The following is a 22,983-nucleotide window of genomic DNA, read 5'->3' on the forward strand; positions in this document are numbered from 1 at the left end:
GCGTTACGGTTGCACTGCGTTGTGTTATCATTTCCGTTACGAGTTAGTGAGTATGATTCTAATGTTGTGCATTAGAATGCGTTACAACTGCTGAAGAACATTGAAGAATAACCGGTGCTATGCGTTACAACCGTTCCGAAGAGACTGAACCGTTTTTGTATTAAACTGTAAAGGAAAAAATATGCATTTAAGACGTACATTTTAGAGTCAATTTAAATCTTGTAAATTAATCACGGACACTGTTGTCGTTATCATCATCATTTTCATCAAATATCAGTTGGTTAAATAGTCTTATTTTCACTTCAAAGGTCTTAAATGTATAAACATCAAAGTTGTGTACAATTATAATATTTTTAAATTTATAAATTGAGGTAATTTAAACATATTTGATCTTTTCTAATAATATCTATCCTTAAATCTTTATATCAGTGGCACTCTAAAGTTAGTGCGTATGTATGTTTGTATGTATGTATGTGTACGTACGCATGCATGCATGCATGTATGTATTTATGTAAGCACGCACGCACGCACGTACGTACGTAAATATGTATGTATGTATATATGTATGTATGTATGCATGTAGGTAGGTAGGTAGGTAGGTAGGTAGTGCCTTTTGATATGAACGGGCAGTCAGAAAACATTATCATTCACTTCAAAATTTTAAAGAAAAAACCCAATGTCTTCTGTCTAGGTCAGAGTCAAGTACAGTTAAAGGCTTATTTACGTATTTTGATTGGACTTGATGTAAATGCAGGTCTTGTGAACGGAAAACGTGCACATTAACGGCATAACACTTTAAAGCATTTATCTGCATAAGATTACTGTTTACATTTCTTAATATGGCAGTATACAACAAAGTAATACAAAAAGAACTTTAAACAGACGAGTCAGAGCCTTTGTTTGGTTGTAATGAAGTGAACCCACGTCGAAATTAAGTGTTCTAAAATGCATGTTTCAAAGCTGGGGATGCAAGAGTGTTATTTATGTTAACACTTCCTTTATATTTGCTTGTATAAGTGATTCTGAAGGGAAATACATATCTAAACTATTAGTTGTGGTACATGATATATAAATTGATAGGAGATACCTATTTGCCTTTTGGAAATAATTTAGTACTTGTAGTCAAAGAGCTAAATAGTAAGGAATAAATTTGTACGGAAAAGAAAACTGCGGTTGGACAAAGTACGCAGCTCCAATACTTATCATAAGTGTCAGGATTTTATTGGTGACGAAGAAAATGTTAGTAGAAACATTTTCTTTTACAAGGCCTACTCACTCAAGTATCTAATGTGCCCTGTTCACTATATTAAGTCATACGTTATGATACAAATAGGACAAAACCATGCCCAAGGAGACGTAGGTTACACACTCTTGTCTTAAAGGAAATCATACCTGTTTAATGATGCAGTACTTCTCTTTTTTACCTGTTTAAGCATGCAGTACTGTTTAATGACTCCTACCTGTTTAATCATGCAGTACTTCTCTCTTTTACCTTTTTAATGATGAAGTACTTTTCTTTTTTACCTGTTTAATCATGCAGTACTTCTCTTTTTTACCTGTTTAATGATGCAGTACTTCTCTTTTTTACCTGTTTAATCATGCAGTACTTCCCTTTTTTACCTGTTTAATCATGCAATACTTCTCTTTTTTACCTGTTTAATCATGCAATACTTCTCTTTTTTACCTGTTTAATGGTGCAATACTTCTCTTTTTTACCTGTTTAATCATGCAATACTTCCCTTTTTTACCTGTTTAATGATGCAGTACTTCTCATTATTTACCTGTTTAATCATGCAATACTTCTCTTTTTTACTTGTTTAATGATGCAATACTTCTCTTTTTTACCTGTTTAATCATGCAGTACTTCTCTTTTTTACCTGTTTAATCATGCAGTACTTCTCTTTATTTACCTGTTTAATGATGCAATACTTCTCTTTTTTACCTGTTTAATCATGCAGTACTTCTCTTTTTTACCTGTTTAATGATGCAGTACTTCTCGTTTTTTACCTGTTTAATGATGCAGTACTTCTCTTTTTTACCTGTTTAATGATGCAGTACTTCTCTTTTTTACCTGTTTAATCATGCAGTACTTCTCTTTTTTACCTGTTTAATCATGTAGTACTTCTCTTTTTTACCTCTTTAATGATACAGTACTTCTCTTTTTTTACCTGTTTAATGATGCAGTACTTCTCATTATTTACCTGTTTAATCATGCAGTACTTCTCTTTTTTACCTGTTTAATGATCCAGTACTTCTCTTTATTTACCTGTTTAATCATGCAATACTTCTCTTTTTTACTTGTTTAATGATGCAGTACTTCTCTTTTTTACCTGTTTAATGATGCAGTACTTCTCTTTTTTACCTGTTTAATCATGCAGTCCTTCTCTTTTTTACCTGTTTAATCATGTAGTACTTCTCTTTTTTACCTGTTTAATGATGCAGTACTTCTCTTTTTTACCTGTTTAAAGATGCAGTACTTCTCTTTTTTTACCTGTTTAATGATGCAGTACTTCTCTTTTTTACCTGTTTAATGATGCAGTACTTCTCTTTATTCACCTGTTTAATCATGCAGTACTTCTCTTTTTTACTTGTTTAATGATGCAATACTTCTCTTTTTTACCTGTTTAATGATGCAGTACTTCTCTTTTTTACCTGTTTAATCATGCAGTACTTCTCTTTTTTACCTGTTTAATGATGCAGTACTTCCCTTTTTTTACCTGTTTAATGATGCAGTACTTCTCTTTTTTACCTGTTTAATGATGCAGTACTTCTCTTTATTCACCTGTTTAATCATGCAATACTTCTCTTTTTTACTTGTTTAATCATGCAGTACTTCTCTTTTTTACTTGTTTAATGATGCAATACTTCTCTTTTTTACCTGTTTAATGATGCAGTACTTCTCTTTTTTACCTGTTTAATCATGCAGTACTTCTCTTTTTTACCTGTTTAATCATGTAGTACTTCTCTTTTTTACCTGTTTAATGATGCAGTACTTCCCTTTTTTTACCTGTTTAATGATGCAGTACTTCTCTTTTTTACCTGTTTAAAGATGCAGTACTTCCCTTTTTTTACCTGTTTAATGATGCAGTACTTCTCTTTTTTACCTGTTTAATGATGCAGTACTTCTCTTTATTCACCTGTTTAATCATGCAATACTTCTCTTTTTTACTTGTTTAATCATGCAGTACTTCTCTTTTTTACTTGTTTAATGATGCAATACTTCTCTTTTTTACCTGTTTAATGATGCAGTACTTCTCTTTTTTACCTGTTTAATCATGCAGTACTTCTCTTTTTTACCTGTTTAATCATGTAGTACTTCTCTTTTTTACCTGTTTAATGATGCAGTACTTCCCTTTTTTTACCTGTTTAATGATGCAGTACTTCTCTTTTTTACCTGTTTAAAGATGCAGTACTTCTCTTTTTTTACCTGTTTAATGATGCAGTACTTCTCTTTTTTACCTGTTTAATGATGCAGTACTTCTCTTTATTTACCTGTTTAATCATGCAATACTTCTCTTTTTTACCTGTTTAATGATGCAGTACTTCTCTTTTTTACCTGTTTAATCATGCAGTACTTCTCTTTTTTACCTGTTTAATCATGCAGTACTTCTCTTTTTTACCTGTTTAATCATGTAGTACTTCTCTTTTTTACCTCTTTAATGATACAGTACTTCTCTTTTTTTACCTGTTTAATGATGCAGTACTTCTCATTATTTACCTGTTTAATCATGCAGTACTTCTCTTTTTTACCTGTTTAATGATGCAGTACTTCTCTTTATTTACCTGTTTAATCATGCAATACTTCTCTTTTTTACTTGTTTAATGATGCAGTACTTCTCTTTTTTACCTGTTTAATGATGCAGTACTTCTCTTTTTTACCTGTTTAATCATGCAGTACTTCTCTTTTTTACCTGTTTAATCATGTAGTACTTCTCTTTTTTACCTGTTTAATGATGCAGTACTTCTCTTTTTTACCTGTTTAAAGATGCAGTACTTCTCTTTTTTTACCTGTTTAATGATGCAGTACTTCTCTTTTTTACCTGTTTAATGATGCAGTACTTCTCTTTATTCACCTGTTTAATCATGCAGTACTTCTCTTTTTTACTTGTTTAATGATGCAATACTTCTCTTTTTTACCTGTTTAATGATGCAGTACTTCTCTTTTTTACCTGTTTAATCATGCAGTACTTCTCTTTTTTACCTGTTTAATGATGCAGTACTTCCCTTTTTTTACCTGTTTAATGATGCAGTACTTCTCTTTTTTACCTGTTTAATGATGCAGTACTTCTCTTTATTCACCTGTTTAATCATGCAATACTTCTCTTTTTTACTTGTTTAATCATGCAGTACTTCTCTTTTTTACTTGTTTAATGATGCAATACTTCTCTTTTTTACCTGTTTAATGATGCAGTACTTCTCTTTTTTACCTGTTTAATCATGCAGTACTTCTCTTTTTTACCTGTTTAATCATGTAGTACTTCTCTTTTTTACCTGTTTAATGATGCAGTACTTCCCTTTTTTTACCTGTTTAATGATGCAGTACTTCTCTTTTTTACCTGTTTAAAGATGCAGTACTTATCTTTTTTTACCTGTTTAATGATGCAGTACTTCTCTTTTTTACCTGTTTAATGATGCAGTACTTCTCTTTATTTACCTGTTTAATCATGCAATACTTCTCTTTTTTACCTGTTTAATGATGCAGTACTTCTCTTTTTTACCTGTTTAATCATGCAGTACTTCTCTTTTTTACCTGTTTAATGATGCAGTACTTCTCTTTTTACCTGTTTAATGATGCAGTACTTCTCTTTTTTACCTGTTTAATGATGCAGTGCTTCTCTTTTTTACCTGTTTAATCATGCAGTACTTCTCTTTTTTTACCTGTTTAATGATGCAGTACTTCTCTTTTTTACCTGTTTAATCATGCAGTACTTCTCTTTTTTTTGGCAAGAATGCCCTGCTTAACGACTATATTTATAGCTCTAACCAAATGTTATACAAAATTCATAGCTGCAAAAAATATTAGCAGCTGTCGAAGTTGAATAAATGAACCAATTTATTCAATTCAATGCAGATTTAGCAAGTTAAACTTTATTCAGTTTAATTAAGCTTCTAAAAACTCAAATGCACTATCTCTTTGTAATAATCTTTTTTTTTATTGCAAAGCTACTTGTGATGTACTTTTATGTTATATATGAGTATTTTCTTAATAGTGTTCACAACGAATGACTCACAAAAAAAATCACACATTCATTCGAGTAAATACATCAATGTCCTGAGTACAGACATGTTTTACATATTTTTTAAGGTTTCTTTTGGGTCTCAGATGCGTCGCCATTTCATGCCATTGAAGTGCTCCATAACGGGAGTCATCTTCTATCAGCTTCTGTTCACTCATATTCTTTCTTCACTTTTAGGATGCAACAACTAGCGCGAGGAAAGTCATACATTTATCTGAATATTCTTACTCTCTACTCGAAAATAAGTTTAGGGATATGTGATATCTCATAAAAAGGAATATAAAATGGTGCAATATCGAAAAAATATGCTTTGAACTACAAATGAACTGGTTATTTAAATATATAATATTTTCAATGGCTGAGAGTTTGAAGACTTTTCTTACTAAATGAATAGAAAATTGATGTATAATGCTGTTATAGCACATGTTTCTTAATACATAAATCGAAAATTGATGTACAATGCTGTTATAAGACATTTATAATTGATTATACTAGAAATGTAAAACGACTATCCATAGAACTGACATATGATAGGTTACAAATATCTTACACTATTTTAGATTTTGTATAACGCTTTAATTTCAATATGATTTTAAGCAAACGTTGCTTATGCCCCCGTCAGTGAAAGTGTTCACACCAATATTTGGTTAGAGACTTTTAAATCCAAAGAGTGCATTTTGATTTAAATGACCAAGCATAATCGGTCTACTCATGACATTGATTTATGTTGATATTTATTTCTATTATTTGATTAGTAAGAAAAGAGAAAGTAGCATAACTGCTTCGGATTTCATTGTCCGCTGTATAAATAACAGTTACCATTCATAAAATACAGATTTATATCGGTTATAATTTATTTTGATCAAGAAAAACATTTATCGAGACATCTTGAAATGTATGATATGTTTGTTTGACAAAGTTTGACAGTTTATGTGGCTAAGGTCATGAATGTGTCAAATAAGGAGTACAAAGTATATCAAACGGATATATACATGCATCTAACATCGATATCACATTTTAACAAGAGGCTAATGGAGAAATTAACATCGTAATATTGTAAATAAGGTGTTCTAGGCAATAAAGTTAAATAGTTGTTGCAAGATTGTTCAACTAATAATAACAGTTTTTGAAAATAGCATTCTTATTTTCAGTTTAACTGTTTAACTGTTGAACAGAAGAAGCTCTCTGTCTCTCTCTGTTTCTCTGTCTGTCTGTCTGTCTGTCTGTCTGTCTGTCTCTCTCTCTCTCTCTCTCTCTCTCTCTCTCTATATATATATATATATATATATATATATATATATATATATATATATAGATCACAAAGATTTCGTTTAATATACAATGCTACTATGGGATTCAAGTTATACAAAATATACATTCCCATTATCAACTTAAAATCAACTTGATAACTCTTCAAAGTTGATACAGCTTTAAACGCTCAACATATTTTTAAATTAACAAATATTTAAAAAGGAAAAGTAATATATCTCGACTTCCTTGATATTTCTTTCTCGGTAGAGTATCTTTAATGTTTTGAAATAGAGACAGTCAAATATGTAATGACATTCATCAATTAAAGGATCAACCTACACTTTTTGGAGGTAAGAGAGAAAAGGATTCCGAGCCTCAATTAGGTTGAATAAAAAATATTGTTTTTATTGTTTGAAAAAAGAACATATTCACTATATTATTTAAAAAAAATATCTTGAGGTAAAAGAGAAAAATAATATAACAGCTCAAAAGAAAATCGTTCTATCCCCCCCCCCCCCCCCACCGAAATGATCGTCTGTCCCTTTTCGTTCCATAATGTACAGAAGCTAATCCAAAGAGATTCTACGTAATCAAACCATCTATAAGCATTTTATATGCCTTGACATGGTTCAGTATTATTCTTAATATGACTCTTGCGCATTTTGCACTGTTTTCCATAAATTTGTCAAGATCAATATTTTTAGCTTTACAGCATTGAGAAATCTTCTGGTCTTACTCAGAAGAATTCCAACATACTTGCAGGACATGACTAATGACAAGGTAATGACCATACATCGATCAGAATGCCATTGACTTTCATAAACATTCAAAAATGTGATTAAACGGGGAGGGAGCTGGGGCGCCTATTTTATAGTTCGTCCCCGGGCGCAAAATATCATAGCTACGCCTCTGACCATACATCAATCAGAATGCCATTGACTTTCATAAACAAGACGCTATATGACTAATGACAAGGTAATGACCATACATCGATCAGAATGCCATTGACTTTCATAAACAAAACGCTATATGACTAATGACAAGGTAATGACCATACATCGATCAGAATGCCATGCACTTTCATAAACAAGACGCTATATGACTAATGACAAGGTAATGACCATACATCGATCAGAATGCCATTGACTTTCATAAACAAGACGCTATATGACTAATGACAAGGTAATGACCATACATCGATCAGAATGCCATTGACTTTCATAAACAAGACGCTATATGACTAATGACAAGTAATGGCCATACATCGATCAGAATGCCATTGACTTTCATAAACAAGACGCTATATGACTAATGACAAGGTAATAACCATACATCGATCAGAATGCCATTGACTTTCATAAACAAGACGCTATATGACTAATGACAAGGTAATGACCATACATCGATCAGAATGCCATTGACTTTCATAAACAAAACGCTATATGACTAATGACAAGGTAATGACCATACATCGATCAGAATGCCATTGATTTTCATAAACAAGACGCTATATATGCTTTTCTTTTATTAACTATAATTTCACTTTTTTTCCCCTTCATTCCAATAAAACAAATTATTCACACTTAGACACCCTCTTCCACTCTTGCTTTCTAATGTTGGTTTTATCTTTATCTTTTTTTTGATACACTTACAACATAACGATGGACAATATCAAAAGACAAAAGTCACATAAGACTGTTGATTAAAAAAAGTCAATGTACCATTGCATTTAAACGATCGAATATAATATCTTCATATTTCTGTTCAGTATTTATTTGTCCCATCCTAATAATGTATGTGGGGGTTATGTGTTCAGTATTGATTTGTCCCATCCTAATAATGTATGTGGGGGTTATGTGTTGGCATCTGTTTTTTTTTTATAGCGAACAGTGCCGTTCATTTCAAAATCACTCCTATGTATAGGAGATTGAGTATATAATAAATAATATTCCACATGAAAATGGGCAAATTATATAATCGTTTAATCGAAACGATACTGCACTCATAACGTATTGCAGACGCGCTTAAAATGATTCTTTCATATTTTCAATACAAATACAGCAACCTCTACACAGTTATCTCAGCGAAGGTAGTTGATTCTATAATACTTTGAACTGTGTCGTAAAGTTTGGCGTACTTTGCATTGAACACTGAATAAAAATTTATGAAGAATTTCGAGAGAACTTTGTGGTTTTTACAACACGACTGTATGGAATAAAACAACCCAAACTTTTTTAAAATGATTTTCCATGTACCTTGGATAGATACTGACCGAATAAATAGAAAACAACTCAATCTGCATATGGTCATTAAATCGGTATGAACATATACCAAGTATCGATTTCTTTTATATTAAATAACAGTCCCCCAAAAGTTTTCTATTTCCTTTCAACCACATGCAAAAGACAAAATAAATAAGATCTTCTAAAAAAAGTATTTCACTTACTGCTTCAATGTAGGATTGTCTATACTTTAGGCACCTAGATGGTTTTTATCGATGTTTATATGAAAGCTTGAAATTTAATCAAAGAAAAAAATAAGCACGAATTGTACCTTAATCGATACTGTTTTCGTATCAATATCATTTTAAATTAATAGTTAAATCACCCAGAAAAAAATATGAATTGTTCAGATCTTGCCTCGGATGGAATGAATTGTTACCAATTACTCACTCGTGTAATCGTGATTTATAGCTAGAATATAAAGACGCGCTTTCATTGATTATGCCAGTGAAGGTGCAAGTAAATACGTCTCCTTGACCTAACGGAGTTGAATTTGGGAAATATAACACAAAGGTCAATGCGCTAACAACTAGACCAATAACGCCCTATTCTGTATCATTTTCAGCTTTAATGATGTGAACTATTGTCTACTGCATCTGGATAATCATTTCGTAAACATGTTTTTGGTGGGTGGGGGGAAATAGCTGGTTAACACAGAAAAATGATTTAGATTGATAGATTTGAATGTATCTCTAAACAAATAATCTCAATCATCATTTAAGACATGCGGTCTATCCCTCATTTGCATGCAGTTTGATTTCTTTTTTTTTTCTTTTTTTTTCTTACCTTATGCGATCACTTTGATGGGCACACAATCCGATTGGAAACAGAAAGGACAAAACCTGCAGATGGAACCCAGATCTAATATTGATGTAAAACGTATGACCTGCACCACGCGATCATGTCAAAGAATGTATTGTAGGAGCTAATACCAAGTCTTGAAGAAAATCATCAAGGAATTTAGGAAATGCAAGCAAATGAATGTACATTAGCCAAACGTTTAGCATAATTTTTTTATATGATTGACCTTGACCCCAAGATATATTTGTTCACTCTAAACATAAAGGAAATTTAAAAAAAGCATTTCAGAAATGTAGAAGCAAATGAAAAAAAGTCAGTAAAACCTTAACCGCTGTGACCTTGACCCAAGGTCATAAGGGTGAGCAAGTCTGTCTTAGAAAACATTGTCTTAGCTTCATTATGGTCGGTTCCAATTATTCTGAGTATATAACAATGGCCTTAGGACATATTAGCAAAGAAATAAATATGTAATCAAAACTGTAACGTAAATGTTCTATGACTCTAAACTTGATACCAAGGTAAGAGGGGCGAAGGAGCATTGTCGAGTGAGCTATCTTATCTTTAAATTATAAGCACGATGAGAATCAAATGAGGAGTTTAGTAATTATATGCACATGAAAACTTAAACTAACACGCGCTCAATTAATATGAACACCTTATTTATTACTGCTTGTTAACATCGTTTCATTTGGCCCACCAGTGTGAGAGAAAGCATCCTTATTTCTTATTTATTCCGATATAGGAGGTTCGCCATTTTCTTACTGAAGGAGCTGCATTTTCACCGCGTAGCCTATTCTATCGGTTATCTTTGCATCGACACTGTCACACAAAGTGATCATCGACTTAAGGACTTAAACACTGTCTTGGTATTACTGTGAATTCATTCAAAGACATCGGTGATTATATCAATGTCATTCAGAAAAAATAGTTGTACATCGGCACATTCAAGGCTACTGGTTCATCAGAACATTCAAGACTAATTCAATTCTGAACACTCTATATTAATGGACTTGTAATAGAATGTTTACGATTACTCGGGGTTTAGTTCACATTACTGTGAGTTCCTCTTAAAATTTCATAACTTAGAGAATTTAAATTTTCTGTTGCATACTTTAAGACCAAGAAGTCGTAACAATTGCAAGTGTGGGTAAGTGTGCTCGTTGCGTCTTTAGTTGCGAATTGGTTATAAACTAACAAACATAATGCAAATAATCGGTAATTGTTATCCACTAATTCAGCCATTTCATGCAATCTGATTAAAATCTCGTCTTCTTCATAACCGATTGCCCATTCTTTATGACTATAAGGGTAATAAAGCCGGTCACGTGTAGTGACTGTTGCATGACGAAAAAACTAAACAATGTTAAATGACAAGTTTTATTTACGTTTTTCAATATACTGACCCGGTTTGTGAATGCAATACAACTTCATAGAGTGTAGACCTAATTACACTCACTAATCAAGTGAGTAAAATAAACAGCATGGATAATACTTTTTATATTTTCCATGTGTACATGAAATTATGTGTTTAAAATATCTTGTTTTAATCAGCCGCTGATATTTACTAGATTTTGACTGAGAAACGTGGAAAGTATTCAAATAAAGAAACAACCTGAGTAATGTAGGCTCAGACATAAACGTTTACATCCCAACCATGATCACCAGCGAGTTGTGCCAGTGCATCGTCATTAGAACATAGATGAAATTAACCAGCTGATATCGGAAGCCAACATGACGTGCCCCTGTGATAATTACTATACAATAATTATCTCAATATCTGCTAATTTAATCATTAATACAGAATCTTAGAATTTAACGACGATTGATATAGTGATAACAAGGTGGGAGACACGTAATTTCCATTTAGTTCACCCCATACATAAATGGATTTTCCAAAGGGGATAGATATACGCAATAAGTAACCGGTACACTATTGGGAAAACGCGCGTGTATGTGTGTGTGTATGTGTGTGCGTGCATGTGTGTGTGTTTTGATTTTTAACATAGTTTTAACACTTTTTCAGTCATATCGCTACGATGTCTGCAGTGTGGCAGTTTATAGTTATGTCTAGCACTGGAGTATCATGCCGCAGACATGTAGCAAGATATCCCACCCAGTCATATTATCCTGATACCAGGCCGACCAGTCCTTACAATAACCTCTTAATGCTGAGCGCCTAGCGAGGCAACTGATAGTACCGTCTGTATAAGTCTTTGGTATGACTCGGCCGGGGTTCAAACCCGCGATCTCTCACATCCAAGGCGGACGCTTTAACCACTAGGCCACCGGAGTGGTCTCTGACCATGACACTTTTGGCTTGGTGTGTGGGTTTCAATAACTGAAACATCATTAAAGCAATTAACCATTGGAATCTTTACAATGATTATAGAATAACAAGTCTTGAAAACTCTAGTAACATATTAAGAGACAAAGACATAATTCAATGCGGACATTACTTATTAAGATATACAAACAATGTTCACGACCTGACACAGTGAAAGCAAACTGAAATTATGTCTTATTTTGACGTCATCGACTTTGTGAAAGATTCACGACAGACAAAGAAACAGAAAATAAGAACCTCTGAAATTATTATATATGTCCATGACCACTGCCTTTAAAGGAATATCTGATTGTCTTAATGACGATTTACATTATTTCGGCACTATAATGCTGGTTCGTGACAAGTACTCTGATATGCTTTACAGTATAAAACATACAAACTACAGGTTAAAAAACTGATTAAAATCGAAATTTTTTGACATGACGGATTAATATACGTTTAATCAGATTATCGAGATTTCTGACTAAGGATTATTGTAATTAGATCTCAGTCCTAATCAGGCTCTCCAGATCTGAGAGATAAGATTATTATAACTAGATTATCGAGATTTCGCACATAAATGATTATTATAAGCAGACATATCTTCATTGTTTTGTTGTTATTTCATCTCGGTTCAGAAAAATCTGCATTCTTTCTACATACCATCTTAGTATGGTTACAAATAATTCAGTAACGGTGAGCAGTATTTATAGGTGGTTCTGCAATGACAGTTTTAAAACATATAGTTTGTCTTAATATACTGGTAGCATTAAAGAAGTGGTAGCCTAAGACAGTGGATTTATATTTTTTAATTCGTCCAATTCACTACAAACTGGTTGCAATTGACAGACGGACGCTCAGAGCATTCAAATCTTGTTTTACTGAAGGACATGCGAGCGATTGTATAAAATAAATATGACCAATATAACAATAAGGACCCCAAAAGTTACAAACAAAACAAAGATAGGAAGAATGCAGATAGACGTTTTAGAATCCCGATCATTCGAAATACTTCATTGTCACACCTTCAAAGTTCGTCGGCTCTCCTGAAATCGAGACATATTTATACCTATTTTCGAAACGATCTCACGCATTTTTTATCGCAATGGTAGATGACAGTTCAAGATATAAAAAATTCCATTCATAAACTAATACCTGCCGTGTGAAAGAAATATATTTAGATATTTGGACTTTTTACATTCAATTCATACATAAAATTTTGCTCGTTCAAATAACCGAACTTTTGCACCTACATCTGGCTCACATATTTTGATTAAAAGTACAAAATTTCTGAAGTCGGTTTTACACTCAATCTATGGAATCAAAATAGTTAGCCATACTTTTCCAGCCACTGAATTATGGCAGAGTAAAAATAAAAGAAAAGAAAAAACTCAGCAATAACAATAAATACAGAAGATCTAACAAGAGCTACAAAGGACTGTGTAACAAGCTTAAACTTATTTTGAGCTTTCTCCTCACTTAAAATGTCGTTCCCTTAAATGAAAATTGTACAGACAAAATTGTAATAAAATCAAACAGCAATGATAGGAATTTATAGGAAAAACAAGTTGGGACTGACATGCCAAAAAATATTACAACAAACACTTTTCATTTTTCTCCTCTTTATATAAGAATTTCTGCAGCAGCAACAACATCAAATACTACTATAAAAATAACTTCCATCACAACAATCATCTTCACAACCACCATCACCACGACAACCGCCGTCATCGCAATTATTTTCCATCTTGTTTTTGCAAACTGTATCATATTTGACAGTTTAAAGTCACTAAAAAGGCAGATGTACTCCGATGCTACTATTAATTTAGTCAAACATCTCGCACCGTTGTCTTGAAAGTTCTAGAGATAAAAATGCATGATGTACATGGATATCTGTCCAATCGAAATTAGGCATGCTAGTAGAAGGACCAATTTTTTAAAAATCCCCAGACTAATTCTTGTATCCATATTTATTAAAGAAAAAGATGCTTGAATTTAAACTTGAGTTAATTGCTCAACAAGTTTCCATGATACAACCCTGAGAAAACCATAAGAAATGAAGGCATCTTTCGTACTCAGTGTGAATTAAACGACGAGTTCGAATGTAGAGAAAACTAAACAAAATGACAGTAGAGAAAGATCCATGTACACTTTAAATGTAAACATTCATTATAACCACTCTAATATTTTGGCCTACTGAACGATTATTTTAATGGTTTAATGGCTAAATGGTTTAATTATATTCGAGAGCTATATACAAGAAAAAGAAGTATCGGTTGAATTCAAAGATTTAATGCAATAAGATCAGAAACATACAGTTGTGCAAACTGCCATTTCATTTTATATCGAAGAGACACGATGTATCAAACGAATGATATGAGAGAACTATCTGACACGAAACACTGAAAACGATTTAAAACAGAAAAAGCTTAATCCGGCATTAGTACTGGCTTTGATCACTTTGTGACTATTCGAGGAGTTAGAAGCTGTGCGTAATCATTTGATCGTTACCAGCACTAATATCAGGTAACTTGTTTGAACGCCAGTTAGTGAAAATAACTAGAGAAAAAGACGCACTGGTATTGTCTGGCGGCAAACTAACCAGTACACTGCATTCAGTAATACCAGACAGAAATAATAGACACATGTAGTATACATTAGCATATTCAAATCATAATGTAACTGAAATGCAACCGTATGAATCAAAACAATAAATCTAGACTTATCAGTCAAATTATTTAACATTATGATTTTTGAATGTCTGTTAATTACTGCGAAAACACCAACCCACAAATAATTTGGAGTAAAGAAAACAAAAGGATAAAATGAAAAAGATACAAGCAATCGCAATAAAAAGGAAAAGAAAAACATAGTACATTATCCGCAACTGAAGAGATTAAAGCAACAAACGTAAAATACATATGTATCATGTTATATAGTAGTTGACTAGGGCTGGTTGAGAAAATGTACTTTTGAAATTTTAATACTTACGGACTGTAAAATGAAACTGTGTGCTAAAATTGCTACTGTAATGTCAATATGGCAAATGACGGTACCAACCGTAACACAACCCTAAGCAACCAGCCCACCAAGGTAAATATGAACCTACCCATGCAGCACCCTCGGTGGCGGTGCAAATTTTAAATGAAGAAAAGGCAAAGGAGGAAATTTCTGTCAGTTTCCACTAGTTCAGTGCCGTAAAAAAGACAATATAGTCAATGTTCTGAATTCTACATATAAGCAGATATTTACAATTTAGGTAGCTGAGTTTTGTTTTATTATTATCGAAAACGTTTGTAAATATGGGGGGGGGGTAAACAAACAATTTAATTAATTGTAATGTTCCGCATAGTGTCTTATCGCAACAGTCGCAAAACATAAACTGAAGCCATTCTTTTTTAAAATTTCATCAGCAGACGCGATAGATATCAACCACTAGCGACATGCTATAGTCAATCAAATTTGTCCTTACTTCAGCGTTATCACCATGTTGCCTGTGGTGTTTGTACTGATATGTTTGCGCACCTGCTGACGGCTGTAAAGCTCGAGTGTATCCCCGGTTTATGACATCCTACCCGACTCAAGAGGTGTATTGAAGAAAGCTGTTTAAAAAACAAATGGTAGTAATGTCAAAGACTGATTTAAATTTAAGATATTCGACGCATGCTCTTGGATTTCCGACAATAGTCGGAAGAACACCTCAAACATATTCAATTATCTAGCATCTCATACAACTACTTCCACTATTTCATATCGATGTAGCTGTGTTGTGTACTTATGGCTGGGGGTGGGTGGGAGGGAGTTGCCCAAAGCTCTAGCCTTCACCGATTGCTGCCATCTTAAGTCAGTTCGCGTGGTTTCAAGTCTCGGTCTCGGGCGATTTCCCCATGTTACGCTGTAGCACTCCATTAAATCACCCCTCCTCATTTTAAAGAACTAGATGTGAATAAATATATATGAAATACAAACATAACTGTTCTGAGTCTGCGGAAAGAACGAATTTGGTAGTTTGATACGCTGCAATAGGTAAACGTCAAGGCCGTCAGGCCATGGCGTATCCATACGCCGTCAACCCGAGGCGTATCCATACGCCATATCAAAGGAATTTGACAAAACTCTCATTTGTTGTACGGAAGATCATTGACGCACAATACGTAGATGAAGAGATTTAAACAGTTACAGTTTGTTATAAGGTAAAAAGATATACAGAATGAATATCCATGGCGAACCATATCAACCATGTAAAGTTTAAAGTCTACTGTGTAATTTAGGTAAACATAACCATATCATATTATTGTTATGTAACACAAATAATAAACCTCAAGACATCACAAAGACGTTTTGAGAGAGGCACGGACGGAATGAACGAGGCACAGATGTAATGAACGAGGCACAGACGTAATCAATGAGCCACATACGTAATGAGTGAGGCACATCCATAATTCACGCGGCACATAAGTAATGAGCGAGGCACAGACACAGTGAGAGAGGCATCCGAATGCATTTCAAAGTCATTTGAAGAGACTGTTCTCCAATTTCTTTACAATAAATATATTTGGTCGTGTAAAAAATATAATCTTTTATCATATCCTAAGGTGTGAAATACAGAGACTTTTTTGCGAAATAATTTTCATGTTTTTCCCATATCTATATTTTTACATGTGAAAAATATATCCTGATAGTTTCACATGTAAAAATATAAGACTTCTTTTCATGCTTTGCAACTCAAGTTGTACCTGCAGAAAAAATGGCTGCTGTGTGAGCTAGAACAAATAAATATAAATGCCTTACTTTACAGACATGGAAGCTAATCTTTGATAAAGAAATTTGGCTTGCATCTCTATGAAAAAATTATTTCCCCTTACTTCCTTGACAACAACAATAAATCTGCTCGATGCATTGATGAAACAAATTTGCACTGTTTTCAGAAATGGTCAAATAGTTTACAAAATGATAAAAATAAAATTTAGTGTGACAGATTAAGTCAACCCAATCGTACCTCTATCTTATGTTACATATTTATATATGACTATCCGATGAAAATTAGGTGACTTTACGAAAACTGGGTTGGGGTGACCATGTTATGCCAGAGAATGAATTTAATCTTCCAAATTTTGATTATGTAGCAAGTTTGGTATATAATAAAAAAGATAATTTTCTTTCCCTACGTCAACACCGGATATATTTCATGGTGTGGTACCACAAACGTGATATTTTAACGAGTGGCGAAATTATATCCGGTATGAACATAGCCAAAGAAAATAGCCGCTATATAAGTATGCCCATTCCATTTGAAAGTTTCATAAATTTCTTTTGAAATGAGCACTTGTGTAAGACTGTTTATCTATCTATCTATCTATCTATCTATCTACGTACCTACGTACCTACCTACCTATCTACCTACCTATCTATCTATCTATCAACAAAACACGATAAATAATTCCGTTCGGCATCTGCATCAATGATTGCTAGAGAAACTTTGTGAGATTCGCAACAGAAATTTCATGTATTTTTTTAAAAACATTTCCTTTGGTTACAGCGTACAAACGAAGTAAAATATATCATGGGTATTAGGGAGGTTCATACTACAAAATCTGGCTGTTTTATGTATGAATTTAATCGTTGAACGTAATGCGATATTCTAATTTGGACATATAACAAGAATTGACAACAGGTAGAAATTTTCAAATTAAGGAACAAATCTCATCTGATATGTACATGTTTTAAACTGTATCAATACAAATACGATGTAAGGGATACAGAAAGAAATTTCCACGTTAGGATGGATGGGGTATGTTTTAAACATACGACTCCAAATGCCAAATAAAACATCTGTGTAAACATTTTGCACAATCTACAGTAAAAGATTATTGAGACTTACATGGAGCAAAACATCTGCTGTTGAAAAGCTTTGAAATCCCACCGACTGAGTATCCTTGACCTTGACTGTTCAATTTGAGTTTTCCAATTTCTAATTTCTTTTCAAATTTTTCTATGAAAACCTTTTATTTTTATTAAACATTGAGAGGGGTCTTTGAGATAAATGTATATCTATCTATCTAACTATCTATCTATCCTTTATATATATATATATATATATATATATATATATATATATATATATATATATATATATATATATATATATATATATATATATAAGGTCGTGGGTTCGATAACCTGCCGAATCATACCAAAGACTTATAAAAATGGTACTAGCAGCAGCCTCGATAGGCACTCAGCATTAAGAGATTAGTGTTAGGACTGGTCGGCCTGGTGTCAGGATAATGTTACTGGGTGGGATATCATGCTACATGTCTGCAGCATGATGTCCCAGTGCTAGACATCACTATAAACTGCGACACTGCAGACATCGTAGCAATATGACTGAAAAATAGTTAAAGCTACGTTAAAAATCACACACCCCCCACACACCTCACTCCTATTTTGGGTGCATTAAACTAAAACAACTAACATTAACGTTTGGTCATTATAATCTTGGGAATTAAAGAAATGATTCGCAGTGCTTTTAGAAAATGACAGAAGACGATTACTAAATCGAGCCGTATGCATAAGCAATGCAATTAGTGCAACGTTAGATGTATCTATATTAATGCATTCACTTACCTTTTCAAATCAATGAAGAATGTTTATTCTCCGAACTTGTTAGAAAATATAGGAGCAGTTCGAATCTAAGAACTATCCTTGTCATATATACCCATACGTGGATTTCGAATACTATGTTGTTTTTGTGAGTTGTAATCTATGTGAAAATCATCTATTAACACCAACACAAATCAACACGAGCAGTTTTGAAATAAGAAGCGGTTACTGTTATTCCTTCAAGCTTCAATACTTTTCTTTATTCGTCTTCTTGGCGGCAAGAAATTCATCCCGTATATTCATCAAGGGATGATTGGTATAATATGCTTCCAAGTCAGTGAACCGGGCCATGAGTAACCTTTCTCATTTTGACGAATGTACATATACCAATGATGCCTTTGTACTTCTATTTAAGCGAGTCTACGCAAATCCTGGAACCTCCTGTTCTCTCTGGGAATGCTACAATCTGTTCGACATCGTTTCAGACAGTTGATGGGACACTGTATGCTGAATCTCTCCGATAATCAAATATTATCACAAGTTAAACATATTCATTCCTGCAGGATGTAATTATTAATGTTTGCATTTAATATAATCGGAAATTCAATCAATCCAGATTTGCGAATGACACTAGTATCCTGGTTTCACTATCCACCCAGATCCGCTTTATCCCTCCAAGTAATAGACTCAAATGATTGAAAATTAATTTGCAACAATCTGACAAATACACCAGGTAAATGTTCTCAAATGTCAGACATAGTCCCTCAGCTCCAATTCATACTGCCTATATTCACTTAAAAATGAAAATAATATTCGTTCCACGATGCTATGCAAATAAAGTCAGCGTCTCTATTTTTCCATTCACTCTGGTTCCTTCCGGCCTGCTGGAGCTAAATATTGAAAGATAAAGTTACAATACCTGAGGGACTCGTCTTTTTTATAAATCAATATTGATCATGCTTCTTGCAGACAGGTGAAACTGGCGAGACAGGATTGGTTACATAATAGGCTTATCATTTCGAAATCAGTGACTGCAATCTAGTTTGGGATGGCCCGCTAGTAATGGATGTATCCATTTTATGGAATCAATAGAACCCTCTTTGTTTCCGAACCGTAGAATCCGATCAAACTGGCTATCAACGTTATAGCTGTTAAATGTATAAGTTGCTAATGCCTTTGAATCATTCCATCCTTGTTCCATAAAGTAAATTCAATGCTTCGTGTTTTTCATGAAGATTAAACTTCGTTGTATAATATACACTAACAATGAGATTCGTCTGTATAAATGCTCCTTCAGCTGTATGTTTTAAAAATACTGTATAATTATGACTCATTTATATCTTATCTTACAGTGTCCAAATAGTACCATGCCGGTCCACGGAGAGGACTCCACTTTTTAAATATTAAATGAATAAGTGGGCTAATCTGCAGGTTCTATTTACTATGATAAGAGCATGTCTCGAGTGTGTTCAGATAGATACACCAGATGTTCCTGTTGAATAACTGTTTTCGAAATTACAGATAAAACGTCCGGTTGATTTATTTTCCGTACAATGCCGAAGAGTGTATTAACTCAAGTTTTAAAAAAAAATGCACATTGAATTTAAAATTATCTTCATTTGAATACTTTTGATTGGCTGTAATTTGTCTAATCTATCAACTGATGTTTTCAAATCATCTGATTTATCTCGATATGGATTGAACGCAGAAAATTAAGCATTTGTCAAATCATGATTGCTTTATCATTATCGGCTACATTAACACATCCAAATTTTAAATACATTTCACAGCGGCCACATCTGGTAGTATTTTGGATCCATCTTTTCTTGTTGGTGTTCTGTGTTCTGTGTTCTTCTGCGAATCATAGGTTTATATAGTTGGGTTGAGCACGAAAGAAGAAAACTAAATATCGAATAACATCTATACTCAGCGATTCCCCCTTTTCCTAAACACGCAAAAATAATAAAAGCTCCAATAGCTTGTTATCAAATATCATGCCGAACAATGCCTCTGTACATACCTAGTCCAATTTTCTCCCGTAAGATAAATCAGACCAGCGAGTCTAACAGTACCTCGTCAAGAAAAGCAAACAGGGATTTGTGTATACTGTTGTTCAACCTATCAAAGATGGAAGGACACACTACTTGAAATTGTTTCTAAATATCATGAAGGTTGGTTGACCGCTAGATATACGATCACAATAAGTGACTTTAAAACCGGCGTACACTGTTAACTGCAGGCCCTCTTTGCGAGAAGCCGGGGATAGACAGGTGCGACTTTTGTTATCTGTTCTATATCCCTAGTACCTGGCCATAATTAGGAATAATTCAATATAGAGGTATTGCAGTTGTCAATAGAAAGGAAAAGTGATATATGCATCGTAGATTTTGGGTACCAATAAATCTCGTAAATGATGCCCAAAGTATAAGAATGTTGGGAAAATGCCCGTTGAGGGGCACTTGAATCCAAACGCAGGCTTATTTCACAAATGAGTTCAAAAATTAGCCAATTCAGCTACGCATAAGACATAAATCTGCAAATATGAATTGCAAATCGGATATTTCAGGTTAGGAAAAGGAGAACGTTGACAATAATTTAGAGCATATCGTACTGAGACTTGTTTAAACTGTACATATCCTGTAGAAGTGTTACTTTGATACGAACTGTATAAAAAGAGTTGACTATCAGTATATACCACTATCTGCTTGTAGGTGAATAACTTTATATACCACGAGCTTCTTGCATTGAAGCAGTAAATGTCCAATGAACACGATATTTAAAATTATATCCACCATATAATATTAAAGAATTAAAATTATTTTTAACATTGCTTTGTGGCATATGTGACGTTGATAAATGTCATGCGACAGTCATATTAACGATTCGTATGTGACATGACACACTAACAGAGGTTGCGTTGTGTGAAGTTATCATTTTAGATCGCACAGAACATTAGGCGAAATTACATTTATAACTTGAAGCTCACATGCAGTCGTGAAATAATTTATTAGAACATAGCATTACTTTGATTTCTTTGGTTGACTACTACTACTACTATCACTATAATGTCTAATTGTTTCCATGTGCACTGAACATGAATTTGAAGAAACGGATGCGATTGGTTTTGATATAAATAGTCTAGACAAGGTATTGCCTCGGAAGCTGCCCCTCACCCACCCCCCCAACAACAAACAAATAAAAAGATTAAGGTTCAGTAACTAGATAAACAAGTCTACTAACTGAATGTGTCTCAATACATTGTTTATAGGCTTTGTATTAAATTTAGTTCTGAAGGTAAGTCCACGCGGTTCAGATAACAAAAGTTAGGCGGTACTTTTAAGCTTGTAAGAATAATTTATATATGCTGCAGGAGATAATTAAAGATACTCAAAGACTGTGTAGAGAGAGAGAGAGAGAGAAGCACCTGCTGAATCAAGTAATAAAATTGCATGAACTGTCTGAACTCACATTTAAAGGCAACCAGGGTTTTCTAATGACCCAGCTGAACACCATCATTAATCGAAGTGGGCGTTACACGCTCTTCAAGTGCTATACAGTGCTCTCGTTCGTTTCTAAGACCTCTTCTACCCTTCGTGATTGGTATATGTTTGATGATGTAAAATGATTCCTATTCTTTCATTGTTGACAGAGTTCTCAACTTTTGACCAGTTTTGGCACATCTATTGAAATATAATGGTAGCTCTTGAATGAAAGTTGGGTTCTCGTGTTCTTCAGGGTCGAGTTATATCACAATACCATTGATATATTGCTTTATTGATAGCAGTTGTGCAAGAATATAAATAAATCAATGCCATATAAAGTATTTAAAAAAATATACTTGAACCATACTGTTAAAAAGAATACTGTGTTAAAAACTAAGATTGCATGTGCATGAAAAGGAGATAGGTTGGCTCAGTGGTTGATGTGCCGGCCTTGCGACCGAAAATACATGGGTTCCAGTCCTACTATTGGATCAGAAAGGGACGGTTGCCATTACATGTCATTTACTCCAAATGCAGCGGCTCTAAATAACCGATTTGTGTTACTGTGTCATAAACACTAAAGCAATATGACTGTCGAATAATCAGCTATCAAATGTCACGAGTATGCTATCATATTTTTATAAGATATTTTGCAAATTAGGTTATTGCTGAAAGCAAATGTGCTTTTTAAGCTTTTGATCATGGCATTTTCATAGTCTTTATTGCGGCTCATATTATTATAATCAAGAATGAGCACAGAGTTTTTAAAAGAAACCTTTATTTAGAAAGAAAACAAAATTCCCTGAATGCTAATAGTCAATGTCAGCATTATTCGCATTTTTTAAAATAATTAGAGATATTATTAATCATTAAGGACGGATCATTTAGTTTTAGAAAACAATCAGGGTGTTCAAAAGCTTGAAAAAATACTCTTGTTCTGATTTGTAAATAAAAAGGCATGTTCAAATGATCCTTTTAGTTAAATATCGTGAGAAAAAGAGACA

General features: G+C 33.5%; 1 protein-coding gene across 1 annotated transcript in view; it reads right to left on the reverse strand.

The window, feature by feature from the left end:
- The window catches only part of LOC149785929 (uncharacterized), a 116,686-nt gene extending 96,104 nt beyond the window's left edge, over window positions 1–20,582 (reverse strand). Inside the window, exon 1 of the mRNA XM_089976165.1 lies at window positions 18,522–20,582. The gene's annotated coding sequence lies outside the window, so the exon portion shown is untranslated. The remainder of the gene's footprint in view (window positions 1–18,521) is intronic.
- Between the last annotated feature and the right edge of the window lie 2,401 nt (window positions 20,583–22,983).

The sequence above is a fragment of the Sinohyriopsis cumingii genome, chromosome 12 (genome assembly GCF_028554795.1).
Source record: "Sinohyriopsis cumingii isolate HCF-2022 chromosome 12, ASM2855479v2, whole genome shotgun sequence".
Classification (NCBI taxonomy): domain Eukaryota; kingdom Metazoa; phylum Mollusca; class Bivalvia; order Unionida; family Unionidae; genus Sinohyriopsis; species Sinohyriopsis cumingii.